We start from the raw sequence: 20,528 nt of genomic DNA on the forward strand, positions 1-20,528 counted from the left end.
GTGTAAAATTTGCTTAATTTTGCAAAGAAAGAAAAATAGCCCTGCCAGTTCCACGCTCTGTTCCCTTTGCTTCACGCACCTCAGTGGGCGAGCTATTGTTTAGACAGGAATGGGGGTTGAGGATTTGGAAAGGAAAGACATCACAGAACAAACCTCCCAAAGCAACACGTGCTGATTGTTCTGCCCTCTTGCTCCTATCCCGAAAAGGAAAGGAGGGGTGGGGATACGGCGGGTCTCATTCTGCAGCCAATCGCCAGGCAACACTCCCGCTTGAGATCATCGATTTCAAACAGATTTTCCTGAGTAAGAGCTGCAGGATCAGGCCCCTGGCGAGTGGGGTGAGCATTCTGGCCCTAATGAACCCAGTGGGGGCGTGCCAATGGTGATTCCAATAGGACTAGGATCGCCAATCCAGACCAGCTTTTAAGGAAGTGCACGTGAGTAAAGTTAAGCACGTGCTCAAACTCTTTCTTGTCTAGGGATGGATGAAGCACCTCCTGGACAGGAATGAACATAAGCCCTTGCTAGAGTCTTCCCTGAATGGTGGCCTGAGCGAGGAAGCTAAACTTGGCCGAGTTAGCCCAGCCCTCCCTCCCCGGACACACACACACTCACTCTCTCTCATCTTGCCCCCAGCCCCAGGGAAGGGCCCAGCGAGGGACTTAGTGGAACAGGTCTCACTCCGGAGTGCTCTGGCAGAAGCGATCGCTGAAGTAAGACGTTCACTGCCCTGTCAAAGTTTCAAGTTCAACCTCGGTTTAAATGGCAGTTTTAATGGAAAGAGCGCTCCCCCCCCCCCAGCCCAGGCTGACCTGGACTATTTTTATTTCTGTAATAAAGAGCTTTTACTTAACTCTCCACTTGCTTTTAACTTGCCCCGGGTGGAAAAAAAACCCGCCTTATAAATGGGGAACGGGAGGCGGGAGAACGAACCGCCCCCCCCCCCAGTTGATGGCATCCGCCTCTGTAGCAGCTTAAATACATTAGCGACGATTAAATCGTTGTTTAGCGCTGCAGCCCGATGGGTGAGACGCGGATGGAGAGGGGCGCGCCCCGATTTACTGCAGCTGCAAGAGAGAGCGGGCCCGATCCTGCCCCCGTTTGCAATCAGTGCCAACCCTGCCATTGACTTCAGCGGCAGTGGGACCACCCCGGATCCTGTCCCCCTTCAAACCCATGGCTAAACTCCTGTTTATTTCAATGGGAATAGCTATGGGCCCGATCCTGATCCCGTGTGAAATCAAGTGCCAAACTCCCCCTGATCCCGTTTAAAAACAATGGCCAGGTGATGTGGGAATTGACCAGATCTGCCTAGTAACGGACCCCAAGAGAGGGCCCAGAAATAGCAGAGGGAAAAGATTTGTCCCGTCAAAATAATTATTGCTCTTCCCCCTTTAACCATCCATATATCCCGTTATGCTGCAAACTCTGTGTCCAGATCTGCTCCCACTGGAAGGCTGGAATTTTGTTGGTTTGTCTTTGTCTTTGCCATTAGCGCAGTGAAAGCAGGGTGTAGTATTATGCTGCTGATATGGACAATCCCGAAGGGGGCCTTCAAGTCCATTGCCCTCTGCCCTGTTCCCAAAGAGACACATAAGTAGCGAGGTGGAACTACAGCTGAGGGTCCTGGGTAGATCTTACCCCACCCATCATAGCTCCAATGTGCTCCCCACCAGTGAGTTATACAGTCGGTTAATCATACGGGGTCTGGGGGCCTAATATTACCGCTCCCACTCTGTCTTCCAAGGAGCTTTGGCAATTGGATCTCACGGTGCAGTTCTGGGACACGCTCTAAGCAGGTGAGACTGGGGCGTTCGAATTCATCTACAGGAGTTAGGTGCTCCGCTCAATTTCAATGGGATGTGGGCACCTAACTCCCCTAGGTTCCTTTGAAAATCCTGTTCTGTACCCTATGCGGAAGTAGTTGCATAGTCTCTGTGCAGTCCCTAGTGCACGACTGTCTTTGTCTCAGGCTTGTTGGGAGGTTCAGCCCAGAGGCCAAAGGCTGAATGGGCATTAGAGACTGGTTTACCTCCTGGGCTCTAAAAGTCCCTCCAGATAAGGGGTGAGGTAGGGCCTACTGAGAGGGCAATGGTGGATTTTGTAGTTAAGGCAATGGGCTAAAACAGGTGATTTAAATTCAGTTCCTGACTCTGTCATAGAATCCTTATGACCTTGGACAATCACTGAATTTCGCTGTGTCTAAGTTCCCCATCTGTGACATGTGGATAATAATACTTCTTTCGTCTACCTTGTGTATTTAGACTGTAAACTCTTTGGGAAAGGAACTGTCTCTTACTATATGTTGGTACAGGCCTACAACTTGGAGGTCACTAGTTGTACGTGTTCTTTGTATAAATGGAGGACTTCAGCATCTATCTAATCTATCTATCTATCTATCTAATCACAAACTATTAAAATTGATCCCAGTCTAACTTCATTTGATCATGCATTCTTGCTCTCTCTGGCCACATGCACACATTCTTGATGCTGCCCCCAGAATACAGCTGACAACATGAAAAGTCAAATTATGATCTAGCTATGACATCAAGCACCCATCTTACTTTGTGCATTCTTATAGGTGGAGATTGTACTGTCCTGTTCTGGCTACCCATATGCTTACATTGCAGTTCAGCTAAATGCTATTATAATTGCACACACTGCCATGAGTATGTGTGAAAAATCAAATAAAAGGGAACATGGAAGGAAAGGGGTAAAATGGGGTGGAGACTGCAGGAAATCCAAAGTAAATTTGCCCTAAGAGCAAGTCCTTCATTACCCTTAAGTGGGATGGCCATATTGCTTAGAATTTGCACAAGCCCTCTGCACAGGGGCTAATTTCTCCCAAAACAGACAAGTTAAGAAGCCCAAATGGCCAATGTAAATTTAGAATGCAGCATCAGCTGTAATGTATATACAAACTGTGGGGTAAGCTGCTTAGGCCGGCACTTTTGGCAAAACCTTCAAAAGTGCCAGGTCCCATGGTCAGCTATGACTCAGGCACTTAGGTCCCGATCATCAAAGGTATTTAGAGGCCTAACTCCCATTGGAATGACTGGAAGTTCAGTGTCTAGATAACTGTGGGCCCGAGAGCCATATTGAGATATCTAAAAGTGCAGGTAGTTGCCTGGTGGAATTTTCCAAAGTCCAAAGTGTAAATCTGGAGCAACACAAGTTAAGTTAATGGAGGTTCTCTGGATTTACACTGGTAGAAGTGAGATCAGAACTTGGTCTACAACACTTAATAGGGAATAATTTATTTTCTATATTTTTTGTTTGTTTTTCTGTTTAAACACCCTATAGAATTCTACAGAAGGGTTATAAATTACTATTGCATTCTCTATATTTCTCCCCATAAGGGCAGACCTCCACATTTCATAACTCAGTGCAATCATGAGGTGCTTCATGTGGGTTTGCAGGCACAGTGTGTGTGGGAGTCCATACAAGGTGTTCCTCTAAGAGCCAGATTGAACTTTGTATGTTCAAATCCCCCATGGGATGGACCTGGAACTCTTTAGCCCTGCATCCCTGATCTCAGCCACCCTGGGCAGATCAGTGTTCAGGGGTTTCAAGGTAACTTTTAATTTTGGGTTGATTTCATGTCTCAATTGACTGTGAAGCTGGAGGACAAGGATCCTGTGTGTATATTGGGAATGCTGGGTCTCAGACTCTGTTTTACAGTGTTTAGCAGGCATCTCAGGGAGTTGCAAGTCTACTCCCCCCCGCCCCGTTTATACTATAGCATTGGGGGTGTGGTGGCTTAGTTTTTAAGGTTGGGATTTTTAGGACCGTTGGGTGGGTGGGTGGTGTAATATTAGCCTTATTACATCTTGTTACAGCAGCCTGGGGCAGTATGAGTTTATAGCATCCCTTAGACATTGCACCAGTGGTGAATTTATATCTATCTATTTATCTATCATCTGAAACAGGACCATGGCGTCTCTACAATCAGTAAAATAAAATCATAGTTTTATATAATGTTGATTTCATAGGCTAATATTTGACAGTGTGGGGTCACAAACTGACACCTTACAGTACAGTACTGGGATTTGGCTTTAAGGATTACCCTGTTAATAATGTAATGATGATTTCCACATGTCTGGATACCTTGCATCACTAGTAATCGCATCATTAATGCTTTAGATGCTATGGTAATGGTCACTTGATTGATAGGTAGGTATGCATTGTGATTAGCTATCTAACTAGGAAAAGAGTATCATAGCAGTGTAATTGCCACTTCCTTGCCAAGTCTGGGGATTGTTTTCACTTGCTGCCATGGCTGCTCCAGAAAAATCGGATTGGTTTCACTTGTTCACTTTGAAAAGGTCTCCTTGGTGCTACGTATTTTGTATTCACCTACCTGCCATCCTATGAGATGGAAAGAGGTCAGTGATGTCACTTGAAAGGGGAAAATAGAGATAATGCCCCAAACCAGTCAGTGGCAATATAGGGATGGATCCAGGGCCAAATTATAGAACAATTCTGGTTCTCCTTTGAAACTCTTCCCTCTCTGCTCCCCCCATGGACTCTTATATACCACCCATTCTTGAATCCTGGATCTTCTTCCCGAGTGAGGGAAGCAAAACCATGCCTGCAGATACTCCAGTCATCAAAAGTTAGCTGTATGCTACACTGCTACTTGGTATTCTGCATCAAATTAACTGTACCTGTCTCTGACTACTGACCTTGGGAATCCTGCCTTAATTCACCCTGAAGGAATCTAGTACCACATAATAAAGTCCCTCTGTCTATGTTGTCTTTATATGAAACAGAGAACAAATCATGAGTAACTGGAAGAGGAACCAGAACCCAGGTAGGAAGAAAAAGGAGATGGATCTCTATGTGGGAAATGAACTGTTAAGATGGACAAAGCAGTTGTTGGCCAGAAGTGACATGCAGAGTATGTACACACACACCCCTGCCCTTCCTCCAGTTGTCCAGCTGATGTATAAATTACCAGATATTGTCTTTATCATGAAGAAAACTGCCTTAGATGCCTGTGTGAACCAGGAAAGAAGCATTATTTTCAAAAGAAACCAATGCAGAGACAACTGTTTCCATTGCATGGAGACAAGAAATTGTTGTAACAACAGATCTGTTGTTAAGAGACTTTGAACCTATAAACATTTACAGTCATGACAAAAGTGGCCTCTGTTGGCAGATGATCAAAATGCAACATAGTTCTTCAAAGATGTGCCAACATCTGTGTGTGAAGGAAAGACAATGGAAGAATGTGTGACCTTGTTATTTTCCTGCACTGTGACTTGGATGGGCAAGCTTGGCATAAGAGTGAACAAGAAGCCAGCAAATCCTAGATGCATTTGTGGCATAAGAAGCCTTCCTGTGGGGTAGAAACGCATCTATGAAGCCTGGGTGACTGTCATGAAGTAATCCATTTGTCTTTGCAAGTGGAAGCTGAGATCAATAGTGAAGCAAAATCTCCCTTCTATTGTGCACTTGCCCTTGAAATAATGCAGGTGTCAGGCTCAGTGCACATAACCAAACTTTTACAACTTCAGCTTGAGGGCATTGCCATATTACTCGAGAAATGTTATCCGCTCTCACTGTGAGTAAAACAGAGTCAGAAGGAGACATCTTATAACTGGGCATTGTTCCTCCAACAGCCTTGCTATAGTTAATTTGTATGATGGTGGACACAGAGTCGTAAAATTTAAAGCCTGAAGGGACCTCCAGACCTTCTAGTCTGACCAGGTCTATCACAGGCTACTAAACATCATCCAGCCACCCCCACACCAAATCCAGCAACCAGAATTAGATCAAAGTATTACAGCCCTCAGGAGACTAAATGGTGGTGTGCAAGAGGCTGAGAACAGGAGAGACCAAGGTTCCACCAATGTGTGAGGCCCCTGCAATGACAGGGAATTGATTATGTGAGATATGCCCAGATGATCCTGACAAGTGACCCATGTCCCATGCTGCAGAGGAAAGTTGAAAATAGCCTTTGGGCTGCTGATTTAAAAATGTATATGGCTGACTATTTCCAAAACTGTGGGTTCACCATATAGATTCCCAGTACCTCAAATCCCTCCTCTTCTAGGAATGAACATTGCTTCCCTACTAGAAGGAGTAGCTGTAGCACTTAGAAGCCTCAGTCAAGGAATTTAGGTTGATGGTGCTCTGCGCTATACAACTTGCTATCTTTACTACAGCTGGGAGAAATTCACAACTTTTGTTCTTCAGAATTTCATATGTTAATGGTGGTCAATTTAACACGATGTCTCAGGGACTTCCTCTTCCCAAACTTTTGGCTCATTTAAAATTTCAGTGTAATGACCTTCTTTGCACTGAATATGCAGTTGTTCAATGCATGAGCAGTTTTCGTACAACAACAGGCTTATTTTCATTCAGCAAGCAGCACCATTCTCTTCCTACCTCCATTCAGAAGAAGATGGAGATTTTAATTCAAGAACTGGTGCTGATCTTTCAGTATCCTCAAACCCACCATTCCAAAGGCCTTTCCGATAGCAAACTATTAATTAAAATCAAAGCACTCATCAAGCTTTTCATTCTTTTAAACGAGGGGTTCTCAAGCTTTTCTATAATACAACGCTCTACTCTGCTCTGATTAGGCCTTAACTGGAGTATTGTGTCCAGTTCTGGGTGCCACATTTCAGGAAGGATGTGGACAAATTGGAGAGAGTCCAGAGAAGAGCAACAAAAATGATTAAAGGTCAAGAAAACATGACCTACGAGGGAAGATTGAAAAAACTGTGTTTGTTTAGTCTGGAAAAGAGCACACTGAGAGGGGACATGATAACAGTTTTCAAGTACATAAAAGGTTGTTACAAGGAGGAAAAAGAAAAATTGTTTTTCTTAACCTCTGAGGATCGGACCAGAAGCAATGGGCTTAAATTGCAGCAAGGAAGGTTTAGGTTGGACATTAGGAAAAACTTCCTAACTGTCAGGGTGGTTAAGCACTGGAATAAATTGCCTAGGGAGGTTGTGGAATCTCTATCATTTGAGATTTTTAAGAGCAGGTTAGACAAACACCTGTCGGGAATGGTCTAGATAATTAGTCCTGCCATGAGTGCAGGGGACTAGACTAGATGATCTCTCAAGGTCCCTTCCAGTTCTATGATTCTATGAATCTATGAACACAGAGATTGTATCATGGACCATCTCCCAAACCCAACCACCTTTGTCCATGCCCCACCTTCCCTTCCATTCCCCATCAACCAGATCCACCTCCCCTCCTATTCCCAATTGCCCCATTACCTCCTCTCCTATTCATGGTTGTGTGGACACCATGCCCCCTTCCATTCATGGTTGTGTGAATGACCTCCTTTCCCATTTGTGAGCACATATCACCCCTGTGGCAACTATGGGAATTACTTACATGGAAAACTAATATTAGAAAAGGGTTTAATTTTTTAATGTGTTTTTGAATGTGATGTAGCAGCTGGAAACAAGGAGGATGAGACAACACCGTGTGACCGGCCACCTCTCTGAAACACACCAGTGAGTGTTCCTGAACCACAGTTTGAGAATCAGCGCTGTAGAGCAAGCAGCGAATGCCAGGGTTATTTACAGAATTTCCAGTTGTTTCACTGAGAGGAGCTGAGATGTCTGATGGGTAAATTTTGATGCAAAAATTACAAAGTGGGCATGACATCTTGGTATCAGACTTTTAAAGAATGACCATGTGATTGCCTGAAAATATTTTCAGTCATGCTCATTTTTACAGCATATTATTATCTATTTTGAATGTTCAATGGGTGCTATTTTGAATGTTCAATGGAGAGTTTCAGTTGGATTTTTTAAATACATTCTCTTTGACTGTCTTTGTGCCCTTTTGTGTCTGCTTTGTTCTGCAGATGTCCCAGGATCTGACCCAATGTCCAATGAAGCCACACTTTGACTCAGAGAAGTGTCAAAGTGGGCCCCATGTGAACAAATTCACTGGAAAGAATGTTTGCTTCAAATTTTTGTCAAATTTTGGGGAATATCTACAGAAATCAAATAACAGCTGTTTGGTATTGTAACAATTTACATGTTCAACCACTTGGGAACCAATAGGGATCTTTTGTAGCTCTCAATATGCAATTCTGCAGAGTCAATGACTTCCTCTTGCTCCCTGAGATAAGGTGTAGACTAACAAAGCTCCCAGAAGGACTAGAAGCCCATGATCATAAAATGACGGTTCTCAAATGATGTTCTTTGGACCACGATGATTCATGAAGAACTTGCTGATGGTCGGAAGAGCTAGTCACCTAGCTGGCTTTCTTCCTTGAATGGACTTGCTAAATTGCATGATATAGGGAGCTAAGAATGCATTAAATGCTTTCCTAATACGTTTCCATGTAAGCCCGTGCTGTAGTTGCTAGAGGAATGTACGCGCATCATCTGATGATTTAAGGGGCGTGGTTCCTGCGATCATCTGGAACAGATGGGAAGGTGCCCTTAAAACAATCTCTCTGTGGAATCAATGGCCCAAAGGTTGAAAACCTTGTATAGTACCCAACACTGACGCGGTGCTTTTCATTAGTAGACCTACAAGTACATTAAAAAGGAGGTAAGTATTATGGGCTCCATTTTACAAATGGAGGCACAGAGATGCGAAGTGACTTGCCCACTCTCACTGATTGGCAGAGGCAGGAATAGACCCCAGCGCTCAGGCCAGAATTCTATCTAGTAAGCCACAAATTTGTATTACCTAAGGCCCCCACCCCCGCCCCCCAGTCATGGATCAGGATTCCCTGCACTAGGCGCTGTGAGAACTGTAGAGTTCTTAATGTAATATCCTCGAACCAGATTCTGCCCACCCTTACTCATATTGGCTAGTATTTTATTCTGTGAGTAGCCCCATTGATTTCAATGGGAGCTAGTCAGGGAATAAGGTACCTACCACTCATTCGGAGTCACATTCAGAATCTGTCCTTTCATTCCTAGTAATAATAATGGGTGTTGCCTCGATATTTACTTTGAGCCGTCCATAAGAAAGGGAAATTAGAATAAATGAATTAGAGAGTTTCTTGATGTGCCTTGTTTCTGCTCAATTTTCAGAGGGTTGTATTCACAGTTAATAAGATGATGATGACAATTGCCAGGAGTTCAAATGTTAGATAAGGGCACCAGTATGTGTTGAAATCTGACCATGTTTGCTTGACTGATGGTCAGGGGTTCGGTGATTGAAACCTTGGCTGCAGCCAGACTCGCAGCTCTGGATCTCCTGAAATGCGCCATGAGCCTGCTCTAAAGGCAACTGGAGTCTTTTCCTGAGCTTTGCAGGGCTCTGACTCAGGCTCCAAGGGTGGAGTTTCCCTCTCTAGGAGCCCAAATCTGACTGATTTTCAACAAGACTCGGTCTCGTTAGAAAATCCCACCCCAAATGTCCATCCTGCCAGGGGTCCTTATGCCTTGGGCGTCCCATCCGTGACGACGGCCCTAGGCTACGGAATAAGTGACCTTGCCTTTGTGCTATGCTTGGCAGTAGCAAAGCCCACAACGCTTTTGGTCGCAGTGTCCAATCAAAGGGCAGATGGGGGGGGGAGGGGAGAGGTTAGTTCTGTATGAACATCAGATTGCTCGGATTGCTACAGAATCAAAAAGTTACAAGTCCAAATGTATGTAACCTGGCAATGGGGAAGAAGATAGGCGATTGAAAACATGCTTGTTAACAATGAGAGATTTGGCATGGCCGCTCCTATTTAGCAGTAAAGTCAATCAGCCTGGGGCCATTTGGAATATTGAAACCTTATATTGTGAGCATATCAGAACGGAGGCAGGATTCCCCAGCTGCCTGGCGTGAGTGGGGAGGAACCACTAGCTCAGAACAGAGAAACATCCAGGACAGAGGTTCAGTCTGGGATCTTTCAGCATTTCTTGTGATCTCTGTTTTTCTTTGTGCTAATACCGGCAGCCAGCGGGCTTGTCTGGATCAAGAGAGCGAGATGAAAGATACAGGGGGGAAGGTGTTTTCTGAAACGCACTGTGCTCTGTTTCCATGCACATTTCCTTCTTAGAGGTGATTTTTTTTTGGTTTGATTAATTTTCCATTCCCTGAAAATATACTGAGGAATCCAATCCCCTTCTTATCTTTATGCCCCTTAACATTGCTGGAAAAGTTTGCCCCATTCTCTCTCTCTCACACACACACTCACACACGTCCTTTTGTGGCTTAAAAATCGCGGTGCGTTCAATAACTTGCTGTTGCTGTAGAAACTTCCTTCGCCATCAATAACTCTTATTTTTCACCAGAGGACTATAACCGCGTTTGTGATTAATATTGGAGAAAGCCAAACTATAAAATGAGAATTAGCCAAAACGAATCAGTGCCCCAGACTCTATTACAGTGCTAGCATCAGAGAGAGGAGGGGGAAACACCAACGTCCTTTCATTTGCTCCCAGTCAAACCCACCGGGACGCGTGGCTCTGAGGAAGTTGTGTGGAGATACAATGCACTCTGACAAGGGTTTTTGAATTCACAAATGGGATCTTTAGGAGCAAACTAGCCCGCCTCTCCATTGACTTCTCTGGAGCCCCAATGCCCCATGGTAAAGGGCTTGGCTGTTTTATGATCATTATCTGTAATAGGAAAGAACTCCGTTTGAAGCTGCCTTTCCCATTCCTTATTAGCCTCAAAGCAGCCTTAACTTTCTTTCCGAGGCAGGTAGAGTAACTCCAACTATGGCACTGGGTATCCTTATTAAAGGGCAATATGTGTTCCCCTCTTGACAGACTCCCACTGGAAGATTTAGCTTCCTCTCTCCCTGCGGGGATAGCCCTCTAATGATCCCACTGCCTTTGTGTTCTGCTGTTTGTCAGGAGGGCTGACTTAAAGCCACCCTACATCTGCTTAGGCTGGAGAGCTGCGTTGCCTACATTTTAATAAACCTATAATTTGCACATTTCTATTATGCCCTGTAATTTCACTGCTCTGGGACCCGGGATAGAGACAAATCGCAGAGCCCGAGAGCTTGCATAAGGCACCGCCAGAGAATCAGAATAAATAATGGGCTTAAAGCTGCAGCAGTAAAATCACCGAATGGAGAGGAGCCAACAATGATTGAAAAATAAACATGTCTCCTCATTCCCTGCCGTTTGCAGCCCGGCTTTATTTATAATCTCGTTTTGAGAAGCTGTTGGGTGAGTTTGGGAAATTAAAACAGAAGATCTAGTGGGACTCCCCAAAGAAACTGACCTGGGTTACGGATGCCTTTTTATAATGCAACTGTTAGTGTAGATGTTTAATTAAGTCTCCACATTTTAAAGTGCCAAAGCTGCTCAAGGAAATTGACACAGGCTTCCCACTTTACTGGAGCCTGGTGTGCTTTTATTTTCAAAGGACAAAAAACAACACACACACCCCGCCCAAAAAGCTGACAACCAAAAACCGCACAAAAACTAACTAACTAACTAACAGCACCACAACCATCCATGAGGGGATTTATTTCTGCACTAAGATCACACACATACACACACACGCATTTATATATGGACAGACACTCACAAAATACTGTATTTGTGATCAAATGACCTACCGCTAGTAAAAGCTTAGGAGTGGCACGTGTGATATCCATATATATGACACGTTTGAAAGAATACAGCCAATACGTTAATAAAGCCAGATCACAGACAATAATGTGTGTGTGTGTTTGTTTGAATGTGTGTGTATGTCAGTGCGTATGGCTGTCTGCACATAACAATGCTTGAGATACAACCGCACAGAAGAGAGGAAATTCAAACTAACTCCGAAACTTGCAACTCACCAACACATTTTTGTCGCTGGAAAGACCGGAAGGCAAAGTCGAAAGTCTTAACACTGAATTTCTTGACGTTGGTCAATTTGTGCGGCAAGTCTAATGTTGTTTCAACCCATGTACTCATTTAAAGAAAAAGAAAACAACCTTCAGGGAATGGTGACAAAGGTTTATAATGCGGATGCAAATAGATTGCAAAACAATTCTTATTGACGCCCGCTCCTAGGGTCCTGCAGGAGATTGCCCCAATTAAATCAATGGGTGATTAATTGAAGTAAGCACTGCGCTATCGAGCCATTCAACCGGCATTGTTTATAAATCAATGTATTCTATTAACCCACAGCCTGGCTCAAGGGAATATTAATGTTCACGCTGAAATAAGCGACCCCCATACATAGGGGCTCACGCACTTAATAGCACGTACAAAGGCACATTTCCCCCATAAAGACATATCTTACATTGATTAATCTTCAGCCGTGCTCTTCGGAGTCGAAAATCTCTATGCTGTGATTCGGACTCGTTAAACTGAGAATTAATATGATTACAGAAAGCCTGGAAGCCCACTAACTATCTAGCCTGTCAATCAGATATTTCACTTAGCCTCTCTGGTGGTGTAGCCAGAGGGTAAAACGTGAACAGCTAAACTGAAAGGTACAAGGGAAATTGTGGTGTTGTTGGTTTGTCTGAAACAGGCATTTTACGGGAGAGGAAGAGAAGTTTTTATTGGGGAGAGCAGAGAGCCCGAACTCGTAACCCTACACGGCGGCTGTAACAATCTGTCTGTTGCTCTGTTCCACAGACTTGAGCGCAGTCCAGATGCTGATAAGACATCCCCACCAGAGCTATCCCGTGTCTAGCCCAGCCCTGGCACCGAATGTCCTGAAAGGCAGCTACCAAAGGACGTCAAATCCTATTATGGCTGCTTAGGACACCATAGGCCCAATTCAATTTTCCAGAACAGCGGCGTAAATCCGGAGCACGTCCTATTTGCACCGATATAATAGAGCAAGATCTGTCCCAGCGCTCACGTTTACGCAATACAATAATGGCTGGAGGAGGGGCTATTTTAACAGGTGGTTGTAACTTTTACATTTTGCTTAGTTAAAAGCACATCCCACACACACGGGGGAACGTTGTCGATGAAGCATGGGATATAGTTCGTTATTATTTGTGTTGCCGCAGAGCCTAAATGCAGCACTGGGCCCCATTGTGCCAGGCGCTGTACAATCCCGTGGGAAGACACCGTCCATCCCTGCTCCCAAAGGGCTTCCTGGAGAGGCGAAGTGAGTGTGAAAAGAGCGTGGGAACGTGCACGTGTCCAATCGAGTGGTTGTGAGGTTGCTGTGAATGCTCGTGAGTCCTCACAGATGTGTGTCTACATGTGACTCTGTGTGTGTGGCACGAAAGCATAGGTGTGCGAGCGTGGTGGAAGGGGGCCGGATCTGTGTGTGTACCTCCTATCTATACTAATCCAGCATGTGTAGCTCTCGCTGCACGTTTTGACAAACCTGGGGCCGGGGGGAATACCATCAAGGATCCATTGTGCGTCTCCATGGGGCACCAGAGCGGGACAGACCCCTGCAGGCTCCCCATGCATTTCCCCTGAACCTCCTCACGCCGATGTTTGGGATTCTCGGCACACACTTTTCTGCTCTTTGCAAGGTTTCTCTCTCCCGCCCTCTTCAGCGGCAGCGCGGAGCTTTTAAACAAGCGCCCCCACGGAGTCTGGAATAAGGCCGCGATGAGACGCAGCTCTTTCGGCAACACGAAATACCGGATAGCTGCACTGGGCCATAAGTCAATAGGTCGAAGAGCCTTTTGCTTGGGAAAACATTTGCCGGATCGGGTGCAATGTAGGTGCCCTTTGGAGCTGCACCTTTGGTTTGCAATAAGTGAAATAGCTGCGCTCGGAGATTTTATACGCCAGGGGGGAGTGGTGGTGAAACAATCTTCAGACACAAGAAATAGAAGAAAGACACCCCCGAATGTCGGCAAATAGAAGCCAGCTCTGGCAGCGTGTTTACGATGTAAGATCCTGATAAAACTTATAGTAAAGTTGTCTCTCCCTCCCTCCGCCCCAAATATACCTTCCAGAGGGGCTTGGTGGTAGCTGGGCTCTGGTAGAATTAGATGCTTAGAAGACAAGCCAGAGGGGGCACATTTAAATATATATGTATCCACACTCTCCTGGGGAATTGTAAAGACAGATTCTCTTCATTCTGCCAGCCCATAGCATAGCAGATAGAAGAGCGCAAACAGGGTGGAACTGACCAAAATGGAGCGCACGGCTAAGCCCACCCAGGTAGATCCTTGCGCTAGGAAGGCAGGATAGGGCCCCTGGTTGATCTCACTCCAGGAAGAGGCTAAGGTTCAGTTGGTTATTTGAGAGCCTCCGTTTTGCCAGCCTTACAGTTAGTAGGGGCTAATCCCTCCCCTGAAGAGAGAATTAATGGGGCCGCTTGGAGTGAGGAAGGGCTGTATAGAAATCTGTGGAGGTCTTATTCTCCTTGTTGGGGATGGGGAAGTGAGGTGCTTTGTACAGTACACTGGTCTCCTGCTGCTATAAAAGCTGGTTGGAGTTGTTGCAGAGATCTCTCAAAGGAAACCTGGCACACATCTGGGCCCGATCCTTCAAACACGACTCAGATCCTCTTAACACTATTACAGCCCCTTTTAATCACGCTCATCTCTCAGGGACACTTACACGCCCTGCTTGCTAGGGACCCTTCAGTCGGGTTTTCTTTACTGTTTCAACTCAATATGCGGTTGTGTTTTTTTCCCCCTCCCTAGAAAAAACAAACATTTTCTCCCATCACAAGCTTTCGGGCAAGGTCAGATAACAAGGCAGCTGGTGTGCAACGAAGCTGTAAGGAAATCATTGATAGGTCCTAGGCTGAGTGAATCTATCCCAAAGAAAATATTACGTAAGTGAGGCTGATCAACATGCCCGGGCGAAAGGCGCTCTCATAAAGGGCCAACGGAGCAAATGAAACAAATGATCATTGGAAATGTTAAACACAGAGGGGCATTTCATCACACCAACATAAATTCAGCTTGAAAGAGGTTTAAAAAAATCTTCTTGTTGTTCAATGCCAAGCAGTTTGAAGACCAACCGGGGGGAGATTTTCGTATATACATGCTGGCAATTGAAAAGGGTTAAATGGAGGTGTAGGGTAGGGATAAAGCTGACAAAGCCAGAACCCGATCCTGACACGCCTGATCCAAGGCCCATTGAATTCAGTGGAAAGACACCCATGGATTTCAGTGGGTTTTTGTATCAGGCTGTTTTTACGCACAGGAATAGCCCCATGGATCTCATGGGGTCACTCATGCTACTGGCTCCTCTGAAGTCAATGCGGGCTTTGTGGCTGATTTCAATAGGCTCAGGATCGGCCCCTAAGTAAGGAAATCTAGTGTGGCCCATCTTTTTTGTATCTAACAACGTCTTAGTCACGTCTTCCCGTCGCCCCTAGTTCGGGACCAGTTTATATAAGCCCCAAAGTTTGGTACAGGATGATAACACTTTCTGTCCGTGCCTTAGCCTACATCTGTCACTGTGGATGCGTTACTCTAATAATTATGATTTCATAAAGTGATCAAAATGTCCTTATACGCTGCATTACGGGGCCCTACACACGTTCCGGTGCAGTGTTTTGTTCTGGGGACAAAACAGGGGCTTTCCGTTCACTTTCGCGCAAAATATTTTCTAGGAGACTCTGGGGAATTTTTGGATATATTAAAAGAGGCAGAAGCTCAGCAATTGCTCCTTAAACTGTTCTCTACTGGAAATTCCAATAAAAAAGTCCTTAAGAGCATTAATGGGAAAAAGGTATTTGAAAATTCAGATCTACTAGTTGAAGTACTATTATAGTGCAGTTAGTTGGTTATAGAGGGCAGTTTTCAAACGAGCATGTATTTTTGTTTGTCTTGGGCAAAGTTGTCTTGGATAGAATATTTGCTTGCGGAGAAAAACTACATTTGGTGAATTTTGGACACACGCATGTAACATGTAACCATATGGCATGCATATGATGGTAGATAATATGTATATGTATACACACTCATGCACAACCTTTGCGTGCACCAGTGGGGTGTGTGTGAGTGTGTAACTCTGCCTTGGGAACAGTTCTTGCACGTGTAAGTAAAGTTACTCAGGTGAATACTTTTTTCTCACGGGTCCACATGCTTGCAGGATCGGGTCTATCTATATGTCATATGATTACTCCGGTATGTTCTTCTTGAAATAATCTGAATTCTTGCACTTGTGGGAAGGATTTTCTTTTGCTTGAAATTAAAATGTTTATAAAACTAACATACACACACACACAGATCCTTGCGAAACGGCTTGAACTAATTTACCCCAGAAGAAGGAAATCTTTCAGGCAGTTACCTCTGCCAGCATGTTTAAAATGTATAAGTAATTTTAGATTGTGTCTTCAGTTAATATATTTTACCCTTTCTCCTCTAGATGACAAGGAAGACCAGTCATTGCAAGATGTCTGCAGATACAGCTCTTTAAGAGTTTCCATATTGTATGGTTACGAAAAAATGTGTTTGTGGTCCCTAAATCCCTCCCGACAACTTTCTAAAGTCATCTCGTGTTATGGTTTCCATTGTTTGGGCTGTATAAATCGTCTTTTGAAATTACATTTACTTCTCCCTCACGCCAAACCTGGAATCCTTTAGAAGGATAGAAACACAAAGATTTATCTGACAAGTGTGTGTGTGCTGGGGAAGGAGGGAGACTTTATTTCCACGGCTATCACACAGAAAGGAAGAAGAGTTCTAAGGAACGCTTTACAAATTCTAGTTCGAAGTAACTTTGACGAATGATTTCTTCACGTAGCAAGTCGGGATTACAGATTTCCTTGGTACATTCAAGTCTGGGATTGATCTTAGAGTTTGGGTGTATGCCCGTTAGGTTACTGCAGGAATAAACTCGACTCCCTTATTTCTGAAGAGGTCCAAAGGAGATACTTACCTGCCTGTTTTGATTATCGTATTTGGTTTCTCAGTTAGAGCACGAATGAGCAAACCAGGCCACTGGTCACACACAATATTTAAAAAATTCACCATTTTATTCCCTCAATTAATTCAGTTTCTTTCTAATGATAAATTATGTTACTTAATCACAAGAGCAAAACCATCTAATCTATCTATCTATCTGATTTTAAGGAAATTAATCTCTTCTGCTTTACAGGAGAACTCTTTTCTTTTCTTTTCTTTTCTTTTCTTTTCTATCTTCCATAATCTAAACCACATACATCATCTGTGTCGGTGAGCTCTTGCCATGCACTTGCTCGCCTCGCAGAGAAGTCCTGACTGTTCCCCGTTCAGATCCCTTGTGGGTCTGAGTGTCTGAAGAGTTTTCACAGGGCTTTCTCTCCAAATTAGGTTGAAGGCGATCACTCCTGGTTTCCTTTCCGCTGCTTCAAAATCAGGAGGGTGCCGATTTGTTACAACGGCTTCGTACACACACAAAATAAAAGCTTTGACCCAAACTTCCCAGCAAAGCAACAAAAAACAAAGAAGCAGGTTTCATTCATTAAACGTAGCATCGAATGTTAAAAATGGTTTTTTAAATTCCCCCGGTTTTCTAGGGTGCTGCTCAGCCTGGACTGTGAGAAAGATGAAGAGGAGGGTACAGGAGACCGGCAAGGGTTTCAGAAATATACTGGTCGCCTCCACAGCTGTACTGCGATTTTTAAAAATATGTTTGGGTTTTGAAAATCTAAAGCAAGAACAAACAAACAAACAAAAGGAGGGCCCGATCCTGAAAATACTGATGCCCACGAGTGTATATAATCAGCGACACCCGTGGGCTTGCTCACAGGGACACTCAAAGTGACTCCCATGCGTTTGCAGGATTGGGCCCTTGAGTTCTCAGATATTGGGTACAATTTTCAAAAGTGACTCAGACACTTAAAAGCCGAGGTCTCATAGAAAGAAACGGGACTTGCCACTTAGGCGCTTTCGAAAACATTGCCCCATGCCTTTAGCGCATGAATATGTCGTTACATCGATTGGTACGCAAAATAAATACACTTGAACATCAACGCAGTGTACAACTATTTTCTCCCAGTGTAATTACTGTACTTCTGTGGGTACACACACATATCGTGTGTATATCACACACCTAATTTCTCCATCCATATTCACAAGCCTATTCAATACCACAGTGCCTTTCTAAAGTGAAGGTTTATATTATTTTTGTCTTAGATTGAGCACCATCTGTGAGCATTGTCTTGATTATTTAAAGTTAATCTCTAAGCATACCTACATCTGTTGCATACATTTCATATTCAATTGAACCCATATGTTGATATTTCTATATACCTGTGCAAAGCATGGCCCATTTCTACTATCCTCACTCAGGCATAGTTCCTCCCTGCTGATTTGATTTGATTTGATTGATTGATTGATTGACATAGTGGGAATCGCAGGCCTGGGCCCATGGTTATATGAATAATGGCTTTCATTATTTTCAGAAAATATACTTTTGCATGTTGTCATATGTATTAGACATTCACAGAAGCAAACATAGAACTTCATGGATATAGTCCAAACCTCCCTGAAAATATTTGATCACTGTCTGGCTAGTATACTCCAAATGTTATTCCTGCGAGAGACTTCTGCTTTATGTGCAAGTATTGGCCCTGACATTCTGCCTCTCTGTAATTTCTATCTAGATGACATTAGCAATGGACCACTTCCCTAAGACAGCAGATTGGTTCTATAGAATCATAGAATCTACCTGCACGTCCCCGACATCCACCAACCTGCCCCTCAGTACTAGGACTCTGGACCAACCCAACAGTCCCGCTGCCCTCAAGTTTAGGACAACCGAGGAAGAAGAATGTGTATGTCAGGAACGTGAAGCTTTGGCTAGGAAAGCAAACTTCTGCCCACTCAAACCTCAGCAGTACCGTGTGCTTCAAGCCTGTAAGACCCAGCCTGCTCCTTCTTATCCCAAAGCCTCTGGAATTCCCATTGAGGACTTTCATCTCCCCCCTCCCCCCGCTTTCGTGGGCCAACCTGGCCCCACTCAGACGGTTTCTTTCAATCTTCAGAAGTCTAACAGCCATGAAAGGCAGGTCCTCCACAGTCACCCCATGCACCAGCGCCGACAGGCAGCTAGGTTTGGAAATTCACTCCATGGAACGGAATCTTTTTTATTTTTGCACCTGTTTTATTATTAAAATGCTTATAACACCGGATGACCGATCCCACTTGTTGTGTATTAAGCGGGAAATGGATTTTCCTTGGTGAATTCCTTCAGACGCTAAACAATTCACAATATCAGGGGGGTTTTGGCATCCAGGGGTGAAAAAGAAAAAAGAAAGAAAGAAAGAAAACAGCGCGCAACTTGTGATATTCGTCTTTCAAGGAGTAGCCCTGAATCAAAACACCTGTTGCAGATTATCCTGCTCCCCCCCTTGTAAATGGAATCATTTAAATAAAAACAAGGATAAATGTATTGGTTTTCTCTCCCCTGACCTGTGGGATGAGAGCTTTAGCGCTCCGGATCGCTTCGTTGAACACATTAATAACAATACATTCGGGAAGCAAATATGGGACCTTTACCAGGTCACCTTTTGCCCTGCACGCTCAGCTCCACACACACGTGTGAGCAAACAGACAGCTACACACAGAGACGAGACAGAAACCCACTCCCGACACACGAAGACACAGACGCATCCACGCCCCCAAAACGTATTCAGAGGCACACAAGCCGGCCTCTAGATACCGCTACACAAACGCGCACACAACCTTGGCACGCAGCGATGCACACAAACGCCACACTGAAAGCGTCCTCGCTCGGGGGGATTCCCAACCACTGCCCATCTCTCCCTACAGCTGGGGTTATTTCACTCTGTCCGTCCCCTGCCGAAGACCCCAACGACTCAGGTAACCACCCCCGGCCTCTGCTGGGGAAAGGAGCAAGGGCCCAAGCGGGCCAACATTACCTTAGAGACAGTGCTGCTGAGCAGGGAGTCGGCACCGGGGCAGAGGGCTCATGGATGATAAATGCTGACACTGCACTTCCCCTGACAGCCGTTTCATTTGGCCACTGGCCCCGTTTCCGGTTGTAACTACTAGGGGACCCAATGAGTTTTGCTGATAAGGTATCAGAGAGTGTCTCTCCTCCGCGGCCAGCACCTTAGTTCTGAGCTCCACGGGACCACTGGCCGCCGTTCCGGGACAGGCGGGAGATGTCGAGGTATTTCTGGTAACAATCACATCACACAAATGCCTACATTCCGGCTTCCTTTCTCTTTATCCCTACCACCACATTTGAAGTCACACCTTCGACTGGATTTCTTAGGTCCGGGCTTGGGGGGTGGGTTGCTGCTGCTGGTTGTTAATCTGTAGGGTTCCACCAGGCCAATAAAACCAACATAGCCAGAAACTTCTTTTTCAATAGGAACTTTCTTCTTTTCCCCCCACGCCCCCCCCCCCCCGAGAATGCCTGTTTGTTTTCGCCTGGGTTTAATAGCAGAGTCTGTAAGCAGCGCTGCAGGGTTTGGGTGGTGGGGGAAATTCGAAAAATGCCCTGCTCTGAAAGTTACTCACACTGAGATGCCTTTGTTTTTCTTGTGCAGAGACCTGTCCTAGACATTCAAGACATACACACACACACCAGATAGTATATGTGTGTGTTTTATGTGCAGTCATTCATCTTTATCTATGAATAACTAGGACAGGTCTCCTCCTAGAACAAGAACAGAGGCCTTAAGTCTTAAGTCTGATACACATGTACATCTTCCTAGTGTTTAACACATGTACAAACACCCCACACATATACAG

General features: G+C 44.7%; 1 protein-coding gene and 1 long non-coding RNA gene across 2 annotated transcripts in view; one reads left to right on the plus strand and one right to left on the minus strand.

Moving 5' to 3' along the window:
- Nucleotides 1-19,197, plus strand: part of LOC142069377 (uncharacterized) — a 32,116-nt gene extending 12,919 nt beyond the window's left edge. The window contains exon 4 of the long non-coding RNA XR_012665174.1: nt 18,410-19,197. This is a non-coding gene — a long non-coding RNA (uncharacterized LOC142069377). The remainder of the gene's footprint in view (nt 1-18,409) is intronic.
- Nucleotides 1-19,749, minus strand: part of TBX5 (T-box transcription factor 5) — an 83,452-nt gene extending 63,703 nt beyond the window's left edge. The window contains exon 1 of the mRNA XM_048821699.2: nt 19,688-19,749. The gene's annotated coding sequence lies outside the window, so the exon portion shown is untranslated. The remainder of the gene's footprint in view (nt 1-19,687) is intronic.
- Between the last annotated feature and the right edge of the window lie 779 nt (nt 19,750-20,528).

The sequence above is a fragment of the Caretta caretta genome, chromosome 15 (assembly GCF_965140235.1).
Source record: "Caretta caretta isolate rCarCar2 chromosome 15, rCarCar1.hap1, whole genome shotgun sequence".
Classification (NCBI taxonomy): Eukaryota; Metazoa; Chordata; order Testudines; family Cheloniidae; genus Caretta; species Caretta caretta.